The following is an 11,767-nucleotide window of genomic DNA, read 5'->3' on the forward strand; positions in this document are numbered from 1 at the left end:
GCTTATTTTCAAAACAGCACACAGCTGTTGGCTGCCGCTATTTGGTGGGTCTTTAGAGATTTGAGCAGGAGATGGGAAACCCCCCTTCTGACACCCCTTCACCCATTTCAACTGACAAGAAGCATTTCACCAGAAGTGAAACAAGTGTGGGAGGAAAAAGGAGGGAAACGGTTTTGACTCGGTAGATGGGGCGACAGGGTGGATTATAACAGCATTGCAAAGGTCATCATCATAAAGGATTCTACAAGCTCTCTGTGAAAACAAGTTTTACAAGTTACAATGTTGAGATATTTATCAATGTTGGTCAGACTCATCTGGTGAGTTTTCCACAGAAAATGCTCACATTTGACCACATAACCCCAACTATAGGTAGCTACAGCGTAGAAAAGGGGAGCCAACACTGCGTGCACCACAACCCGAGAGATCATTTGATCAATTTACAAAGAAAACAACCATATCTCTTTCTATCGTGAGGTTTATAGGTCAATTATTACTAATAACTGCAGCTACTGAAAGTCAAACAGAATGTAATTTGGATCTAGTCCGCTGACGATAGCTGTGAAAATGTTTTAACTGACTACCCCATATGTGACTGGGTTTTCCTATATTTACTGGCCTTTGGACTTCCCAATCCTGTGTTCATTACACGTTCTACATATTTACACAAATAATGTATTTATGAACTGTGTTCATCTGAAGTCACGTTGTATTTTGTCTTGTGTTATTTTTTTGAGTAAGGATCTGATAGTTTCTGTTTATTCATCTCAGTATGTAAAGAGCATACATACAGTGGTTGAACGGGGTTAAACAGACATACAGTATGTGAACGGGGTTAAACAGACATACAGCATGTGAACGGGGTTAAACAGACATACAGCATGTGAACGGGGTTAAACAGATACACAGTATGTGAATGGGGTTAAACAGACATACAGAATGTGAATGGGGTTAAAAGACATACAGAATGTGAACGGGGTTAAACAGACATACAGTGCGTGAACGGGGTTAAACAGACATACAGTATGTGAATGGGGTTAAACAGACATACAGCATGTGAATGGGGTTAAACAGACATACAGCATGTGAATGGGGTTAAACAGACATACAGTATGTGAATGGGGTTAAACAGACATACAGTATGTGAATGGGGTTAAACAGACATACAGTATGTGAATGGGGTTAAACAGACATACAGTATGTGAATGGGGTTAAACAGACATACAGTATGTGAATGGGGTTAAACAGACATACAGTATGTGAATGGGGTTAAACAGACATACAGTATGTGAATGGGGTTAAACAGACATACAGTATGTGAATGGGGTTAAACAGACATACAGTATGTGAATGGGGTTAAACAGACATACAGTATGTGAATGGGGTTAAACAGACATACAGTATGTGAATGGGGTTAAACAGACATACAGTATGTGAATGGGGTTAAACAGACATACAGTATGTGAATGGGGTTAAACAGATACACAGTATGTGAATGGGGTTAAACAGACACACAGCATGTGAATGGGGTTAAACAGACATACAGCATGTGAATGGGGTTAAACAGATACACAGTATGTGAATGGGGTTAAACAGATACACAGTATGTGAATGGGGTTAAACAGACACACAGCATGTGAATGGGGTTAAACAGACATACAGCATGTGAATGGGGTTAAACAGATACACAGTATGTGAATGGGGTTAAACAGACATACAGTATGTGCATGGGGTTAAACAGACATACAGAATGTGAATGGGGTTAAACAGACATACAGTATGTGAATGGGGTTAAAAGACATACAGAATGTGAATAGGGTTAAACAGACATACAGTGCGTGAACGGGGTTAAACAGACATACAGTGCGTGAATGGGGTTAAACAGACATACAGTATGTGAATGGGGTTAAACAGACATACAGTATGTGAATGGGGTTAAACAGACATACAGTATGTGAATGGGGTTAAACAGACATACAGTATGTGAATGGGGTTAAACAGACATACAGTATGTGAATGGGGTTAAACAGACATACAGTATGTGAATGGGGTTAAACAGACATACAGTATGTGAATGGGGTTAAACAGACATACAGTATGTGAATGGGGTTAAACAGACATACAGTATGTGAATGGGGTTAAACAGACATACAGTATGTGAATGGGGTTAAACAGACATACAGTATGTGAATGGGGTTAAACAGACATACAGTATGTGAATGGGGTTAAACAGACATACAGTATGTGAATGGGGTTAAACAGACATACAGTATGTGAATGGGGTTAAACAGACATACAGTATGTGAATGGGGTTAAACAGACATACAGTATGTGAATGGGGTTAAACAGACATACAGTATGTGAATGGGGTTAAACAGACATACAGTATGTGAATGGGGTTAAACAGACATACAGAATGTGAATGGGGTTAAACAGACATACAGTATGTGAATGGGGTTAAACAGACATACAGTATGTGAATGGGGTTAAACAGACATACAGTATGTGAATGGGGTTAAACAGACATACAGTATGTGAACGGGGTTAAACAGACATACAGTATGTGAATGGGGTTAAACAGACATACAGTATGTGAATGGGGTTAAACAGACATACAGTATGTGAATGGGGTTAAACAGACATACAGTATGTGAACGGGGTTAAACAGACATACAGTATGTGAATGGGGTTAAACAGACATACAGTATGTGAATGGGGTTAAACAGACATACAGTATGTGAATGGGGTTAAACAGACATACAGTATGTGAATGGGGTTAAACAGACATACAGTATGTGAATGGGGTTAAACAGACATACAGTATGTGAATGGGGTTAAACAGACATACAGTATGTGAATGGGGTTAAACAGACATACAGTATGTGAATGGGGTTAAACAGACATACAGTATGTGAACGGGGTTAAACAGACATACAGTATGTGAATGGGGTTAAACAGACATACAGTATGTGAATGGGGTTAAACAGACATACAGTATGTGAATGGGGTTAAACAGACATACAGTATGTGAACGGGGTTAAACAGACATACAGTATGTGAATGGGGTTAAACAGACATACAGTATGTACACTATGTGAAGTAGCACTCAATATCTGTATAATATACAGCGGAGCGAAAGTGTGAGTCAGTCAAAATGATGAAAAAGGACAGAGTGGGACTGACGATGAAACCTCCTCCAGCATGACATGGCATATCACAGAGATACAGGAGGAATTCAACATATGCAAAAATAATGATACTGGGGAAATTCTGAATTCGATGAGCGGTTTTCCAAATTAGATTCTCAACTAGATCAGCGGTTGCACAGAATAGATAGACACTTCCTCTTTCGGTCTCCCCCGAAGTCTCTAACACTACTCATAATGCTTTTATCAGGGGAACACCTTATCAAATGACAAGCAGACAACTCCAACTATATTAATTCGCCAACATACAACACCCTTTACACATTATATCCTAGTTTTATTGAAATAGAAAAGATCAGAATTGAGTACAGGTATTTGGAACATACATTTCAGTTGATGGCATTCAGTTGTACAACTGACTAGGTATCCCCCTTTCCTATTTGCACTTTCTCACTAAAATCAAGAAGACACTTTGACATTACCAGAATGAATGTAGTCCTCACATGCTGAATTTTAACTGTCATTTCACATGTATCAAACATATGGAATACAATTTCTACATACTGTGACACATCGCCCTGGTGGTACGCCTATAGGCCCTATCTGTGACCTGTAGAGCAGCCATGAGGGTGCTGCCCTAAAAGGGAGAAGAGATTTATTTATTTTTTTCCATCTCCTCCTTAGATTACCTGGTATATCACCCACAGGGCAGTGTCACCTGTTATGGTAAACACACCACCTTAAACTCTCACCATCACAAGAATAACACTCCAACTCGCTCAACCACAGATTAAAAAAAAAAGCCTAAGTTTTCTTTTCAACGTCTTATTAAGGTTCTTTGAAACTCCCACAACACCTCTGCCAGGTTTCCAAAATTGCCATGGGTTTCACAGAAAACAGCAGGGTCGAAGGGGGAAATGGGCAGATGAAAATACATCATGCTGTATGTATGGCATTGGGACGGACCATTAGTATGTAAACGTACTGGTGACACGTACAGTAGTGCAACATTTCCCAAGAAAAGCTGCTGTATATCAGAGACCCTCTCCCTCGTCGGAGCAAACTGATGATCTGCCTACTGTGAATATATATTAACCCTGATTATCAACATAGATCCAGTGTTCTATGCAGTTCTGTACATGTAATGCGCTCGTCGATCTCCGTTCTGTCACACACACAGGGGAAAGGCCACCAGGTCTTAGAGGAAGATAGCCAGTCAATATCAGAAAGGGAAATATTTTCAATAAAAATGTCAACTACACCATACTGTATGAGAAAACCAAGGCTTCAACGAAATATGATCCACTTTTAAAAAAAATGACTTTACCCACACACAGTCACACATTTATTTACAAAAGAGCGTTATCTGTCATTAACAGATACACTTGATACCAGAACAGAACGGGTATGGAAACATATATGAGAGAGATACATGTGACAAAGACAAAAAAATATGATGTTTACACGATCAAACTGACCTAAAATTAGACTTTTAGAGGAACTTTACCTCCAGCTTATGAGAAAGATGATGTGCGAGTTTCTGTGGTTAGCTTGTTGACTAGCCGCCAAGGCGCCATTCTCCTTTTCGTCATCAGTACTCTTTCCTCCACAACAATCCTCTCTCACACTTCTCCGTGTTTTCCGCAATCTATAGAGACACCCTAACCCGCCATTCGTTCTTCATCCAGAGAAGACAAACCGTGACAGTTGAATAGTGGTTACATTTCTTATTTTATTTTCTATTATGAAAGAAACCAAATGTGGTATTACAACAAAGTTCAAATCAACTCCCGTGTCTGTATTACCTCATGTTTAAACGTGGGCCGGAAGAGAGAGTGAGTTGTTTGAGGTTTGTGTGGTGAGATATGAGTGAGAGAGAGAGAGCATTAGAAACGTTGAAATAACTGATATGCTCCGTCTTATGTGAGCGTACCAGAGCCATACTTTAAAACACACGCTCCTCCATTACTCTGCATCAGCCTACAGTGACATACTCATGGGACACAAAGATACATTTTATTGGTCCACACGAGATAGACATTTGGGTCTCCCGGTCGCGGCCTGCTGCGACACAGCCCGGGATCAAACCCGGACTTGTAGTGACGCCTCTAGCACTGCGATGTAGTGTCTTAGACCGCTGCACCAATCGGGAGGCTAGACCTCTTGACTTTTTTTTTATAGCCTTATTCTAAAATGTATTTTTTTTTTTAATTAAATCCTCAGCAAAATAAAAATCAGAAATACCTTCTTTACATAAGTATTCAGACCCTTTGCTATGAGTCTCGAAATTGAGCTCAGGTGCATCCTGTTTCCATTGATCATCATTGAGTTGTTGAGGACAGAAGTCGACCTGTGGTAAATTCAATTGATTGGACATGATTTGGAAAGGCTCACACCTGTCTATATAAGGTCCCACAGTTGACAGTGCATGTCAGAGCAAAAACCAAGCCATGAGGTCGAAGGAATTGTCCGTAGATCTCCGAGACAGGATGGTGTCAATGCACAGATCTGGGGAAGGGTACCAAAAAATGTCTGCAGCATTGAAGGTCCCCAAGAACACAGTGGCCTCCGACATTCTTAAATGGAAGAAGTTGGTAACCACCAAGACTCTTCCTAGAGCCCGACCAAACTGAGCAATCGAGGGAGAAGGGCCATGGTCAGGGAGGTGACCAAGAACCCAATGGTCACTCTGACAGAACTCTAGAGTTCCTCTGTGGAGATGGGAGAATCTTCCAGATGGACAACCGTCTCTGCAGCACTCCACCAATCAGGCCTTTATGGTAGACTGGCCAGACGGAAACCACATGACAGTCCGCTTAAGACTCTCAGACCATGAGAAACAAGATTATCTGGTCTGATGAAACCAGGATTGAGCTCTTTGGCCTGAATGCCAAGCATCACGTTTGAAGGAAACCTGGCACCATCCCTATGGTGAAGCATGGTGATGCAGCATCATGCTGTGGGGATGTTTTACAGCAGCAGGGACTAGGGGACTAGTCAGGATCGAGGCAAAGATTAACAGAGAAAAGTACAGCGAGATCCTTGATGAAAACCTGCTCCAGACCGCTCAGGATCTCAGACTGGGGCAAAGGTTCACCTTCCAATAGGACAATGACTCTAAGCACACAGCCAATACAATGCAGGAGTGGCATCGGACAAGTCTCCGAATGTCCTTGAGTGGCCCAGCAAGAGCCCAGAGTTGAACCAGATCGAAACATCTCTGGAGAGACCTGAAAAAATGCATCAACGCTCCCCCATCCAACCTGACAGAGCTTGAGAGGATCTGCAAAAAAGAATGGGAGAAGCTCTCCAAATACAGATGTCCCAAACTTGTAGCGTTATACCAAAGAAGACTCGATGCTGTAATTGCTGCTGAAGGTGCTTCAACAAAGTATTGTGTAAAGGATCTGAAATCTTATGTAAATGTGATATTTCAGGTTTTTATTTGTAATTAAAAAAAAGATTCCCATAAAAACCTGTTTTTGCTTTGTCATTATGGGGCGTTGTGTGTAGATTGAGGAGTAAACAAACTAATTAATACATTTTTGGATAAGGCTGTAATGTAACAAAATGTGGAGAGTCAAGTGGTCTGAATACTTTAAGTCATTGTATATACACACGGTTGGAGAGGCTGGAGGAAAGGGCACCGGCAGTGCATAGCCCAAAATAACAGTTTAGGGGGTTAAGTTCCAAAGGAACATTAGCAGTATGTGGCAGCCCTCCGGTTGTTGCTGGCCCGCTTCTATAACTTCTATAACCCCCTCTACAGAGACATACTGCACTATATTCACAGGAGACAGAGTATTACGTTCAAATACATGACTGTTAGATCAATATCAGAGAGCAAGAGAGGGAGAAAGAAAGAGAACGTAATCAACAGAAATGTTCTCCTGTGTGTTGCAGGTCCTCTACTTCAAACAGCCACTGATGGAGAAGGGAGGGGGAGACTTCTTTTGGCCAAACTTCCTGTAGACACACACATCAGATAATTTAATAAACAACACATCTCTCACACACAGCTCACACAGAGGGAGTGCAATTCTGTAGAGGAACGATTTACCACCATTACCATCCCCATTTAGTTAACTGGTTGTCAACACACTCACGTAAGCACTTTTTCTTTCAGTGATGCCTCTGGAGAGAGAGAGCGAGAGAGAGAGAGAGAGAGAGAGAGGTGATTATTTTGGGCAGTCAATCATGGCCAGCTAGCCAGCCAAGAACTGGCCTTTGTATGTGATATTACAGGTACACACAGGAACAATAGATTCACACTGGATTGCTACATGACAGGTGTGTGAGGTCACCAGACAATGCCCAGACAGTGTGGCAGGCAGTTGTCATAGAGGTGATCTCTTTTAAAAAGGGCAGGTGTCTTGGGTGCATGACAGAGTTCCCAGGTAAAGCTCAGGTACAGCCCGGTGAGTGACGCAGACGTACCATTTCTCTTGCAGCGTTTCCTGCATTTCTTGCAGGATCGATTGCAGCAGAACTGCACAATGCCGATGACGATGAGGAGAGCAAGGAAGGTGCATCCCACAGCCACCCCGATCGCCACAGAGCTGACTTTGGCCTCTGTAACACGGCCAGAAGAAACATTAGGGCCACAGTGAGGCAGTGAGGTTACAGCCAGTACCGCAACCCCAAGGTCAGGAGGATGTGGTGAATCCCACATGGTTATGACATGCTTGTGGAGACGGTCAGAGCCAAAGAGTCTCATGGAGGATGTTCAAGTTACAGTCAATAATAAGTGTATTATTGACTGCTCACACAGTACTGATCGCAAGCTCAATTCAAGGTCATGGATCATTTTTTCCCCCTGGCCATCCAAATCGTCACCTGCTGTCTTACTGATTCAGTATTAGCTGTCTGAGGAAGTTGCGTTGGAAAATCAAATAATTTGCAATGTGTTGAGCAGACACATGCGTGCACACACACGCGTCACAGACACAATAGCAGCAGCTCAACTAATGGCTGTGTAGTCCCGGAGACCTGGCAAACACAGGTAAAGCTTCTGTGCTCCAGCGATAAAGAACAATTAGCCAACAATCTGAATCTCATTAAAAGTGCAAAAACGTGTGCGCGGTGGAAGTTCTCTCTGCCGCTCTACAGGTATTACTAAACATGTGTAGAGTTGACAATTCAAAAGCAGTAAATCCCCAACAGTATCCAACGGTCTTAGAAAACAATGAGCTCAACGTTTTAAGAGTGGCAAAGCTAATGTTAATATATATTGGGCACTTTAGGCTACATACTGCAGCAAAGGAAGTGAACACACACCACAGTCAACATTGAAACCATTACGTTCCTTTAGTAGAAGCAGCGGTTTAGTGTTTCTTACCCTCCATCGCTGAATTGCCCGGCTTTAATCCTGGATGTCCGCCTCTCTCCTCTCCCCCTTTCCGTGAATGTTCTGTCAGTCACTTGATTCGTGTTGGCGTGTCTGTCCTTTCTTAATGCATTGTCTTTAGATGTTTGCCACCAGAAACGTCTCCACTCTCGCTAATGTTCTATCTTTCGATATCTTCCCAGCTCTGCATAGCTAGGATTCCTCTAGAAACTGGTCCATCTTCATTCTTGTAGCTGTTTATTCTCTGTGAGGTTTACAGCCTACGTACCCTCCATGTCTTTCTTTAGCACCACACTCAGACGTTCTCTCTTCCACTCTCTTTATTTGACGTCTTCTCGCAGTGAATGGGTAAGCAATGGCTACGGCCGTCATTACCACGCTGTAGAAGTTCAGTTCACTTTTCTCGGTCCTTTACACACATTTCACTTTTATTTCTTGAGCACCACAAATTCACGTCACAGATCATCGCTGAAACAGAAGTATTGACACGGCAAGAGCCTTGCAGCCATCTTAGAGCCTTGAGTAGCCTTCAGACATAGGCCAGAAGCACCCTACCTACTCTAATTTGAACATTACACTTGTGCCTTGAAAATTCCCTATGCATGTATTCTCTCAACATAGTGACATCCTCTTCACATATACTATTTTGTCTTAAGCAGGGGCGCAACTTTGGTTTTAGAAGGTGGGGGGGGGGGATAATTATATATATATATTTTTTATCCAGTCGGATAAACACTTCAAAGGGGGGGGGGGGGGTGAAATGTTGCCTCCGTCCCCAGTGAAAGTTGTGCCCCTGGTCTTAAGGGCAGAGCAGAATTATGTGTCGTTCATTGCCCACTCTGTTGACAACAGGCTTCAGTGGTCGGCCTGACACTCAGCTCTATACCTTCCACCGGTAAGTGGGGGACTCCCAGTCTGCTGATAGTGAAACTGCGTGTTGTGCACGTTCATCTGTGATTTGATGCTGGAATTTCCATGATGGCATCCCAATAATCTCTCCTTTCTCCTGAAGTGTGCAATTGTTCACTACGCCCCACAAAGTTAAAAGCATTGCATAGACGTAAGCCTGGGCTAAAGGGAGTTTCCATATACCTGTCATTTCCTGTCAAACCCACGAAGGGGAGAAAGGATAGATTATTGGAACGTACGTATGTATGAGGGTTTTCCCAAGGAGGAGAGGGTTTTAGGTTCCAATGCTGAACAGACACACACAGGCATTTTGGGCCTCCCAAATACATTTCATACATGTGTTCATGAGCTTGGTTTTTACCTAAGATGTTGTTTTTTAACTCTGAGTTATGTCTTCACAGAAACTTTGTGTCACAAACCCCGACTCACCAAACCCATTAAGCTCTTGAGAATCAGCCTCTATGCTGTGTAATCATCACCTTTTTCCTTCTGCATGTGAATCACTACTCACAAACAGACACGGCCCAAATGATTGAGTAATCCTTGCACAACATCATGGGAAAGAGTTGGAAAAAAGTCACTCATATGATTTTATGTTTATTGCCTTTGTGTATCTGTATTATCCGTTACAATCACTGCGTGTAACAGCTGTCTCTACCAATATGAGCTGCTTAGTCGGGCACAGTAGGAGCATAGATGTAGAAAAGAGGGATGGAAGGGTGAAGAGATGAGCTTGAGAACGAGGGAAGAGTTCCCCTCAGGAAGAAGCTTAGGCTACATGTTAATCGTCAGAGCATTTCCCCTTCTGCCTCATTTCTGGGTAAGGCTGCCAGTAAGGGACAATAGGGGTTTACATCACACCAGGAAGGAAAAGTTTTGGTAAGACGTACAATAATAATGGAGAAAGGTGGGTTGAAAGACACATGAAACCTAGGTTGTATGATGAATGATTTCTATGAACTGGTTCCCGTCAACAATTAAAGAAATGTAAGTTAAGAAAAGACACACAACATACAGTGCATTTGGAAAGTATTCAGATCTTTTTCCACATTTTGTTACGTTACAGCCTTATTCTAAAATGAATTAAATAGTCCCCCCCCCCCCCTCATCAGTCTACACACAATACCCCATAATGAAAAATCAAAAACAGGTTTGTAGAAATGTTTGCAAATGTTTTAAAATAAAAAAATGAAATATGACATTTACATAAGTATTGACCCTTTACTCAGTACTTTGTTGAAGCATTTTTGGCAGCGATTACATCCTCAAGTCTTCTTGGGTATGACGCTACAAGCTTGGCACACCTGTATTTGGTTAGTTTCTCAACACTGGGGCCCCTCAGGGGTGTGTACTTAATCCCCTCCTGTACTCCCTGTTCACCCAAGACTGCGTGGCCAAGAACAACTCCAACACCATCATTAAGTTTGCTGACAACACAACAGTGGTAGGCCTGATCACCAACAACGATGAGACAGCCTATAGGGAAGGAGTTCAGAGAACTGGCAGTGTCGTGCCAGGACAACAACCTCTCCCTCAATGTGAGCAAGACAAAGGAGATGATCGTGGACTAAAAAGGCAGGCCGGACAGACCCCCATTAACATCAACAGGGCTGTAGTGCAGCGGGTTGAGAGTTTCAAGTTCCTTTGAGTTTGAGAATTATCATGGTCCAAACACACCAAGACAGTCGTGAAGAGGGCACGACAAAACCTTTTCCCCCTCAGGAGACTAAAGATTTGGCATGGCTCCCCGGGTCCTCAAAACATTCTACAGCTGCTCCATCGAGGGCATCCTGACCGGTTGCATCACCGTCTGGTATTTCAACAGCTCAACATCTGACCGTAAGGCGCTACAGAGGGTAGTGCGTACGGCCCAGTACGTCACTGGGGCCAAGCTTCCTGCCATCCAGGACCTATATAGTAGGCGGCGTCAGAGGAAAGCCCATAAAATCGTCAGAGACTCCAGTCACCCAAGTCATAGACTGTTTTCTTTGCTATCACATGGCAAGCGGTACCAGAGCGTCTAGGACCAGAAGGCTACTTAACAGCGTCTACACCCAACCAATAAGAATGCTTAACAATTAATTAAACGGCCACTGGACTACTTACATTGATCCCCCCCATTTGTTTTGTACACTGCTGCTACCCGCTGTTTATTATCTATAAATAATCACTTCACCCCTACCTACCAATTATCTCAACTAACCTGTACCCCCGCACACTGACTCGGTACCGGCACCCCTTGTATATAGCCTCGTTATTGTTATGTTATTGTGTTACTTTTTATTACAATTTTTTACTTTAGTCTATTTGGTAAATGTTTTCTTAACTCTTCTTGAACTCCACTGTTGGTTAAGGGCTTGTAAGAAAG

The sequence above is a fragment of the Oncorhynchus mykiss genome, chromosome 27 (assembly GCF_013265735.2).
Source record: "Oncorhynchus mykiss isolate Arlee chromosome 27, USDA_OmykA_1.1, whole genome shotgun sequence".
Taxonomy (NCBI): Eukaryota; Metazoa; Chordata; class Actinopteri; order Salmoniformes; family Salmonidae; genus Oncorhynchus; species Oncorhynchus mykiss.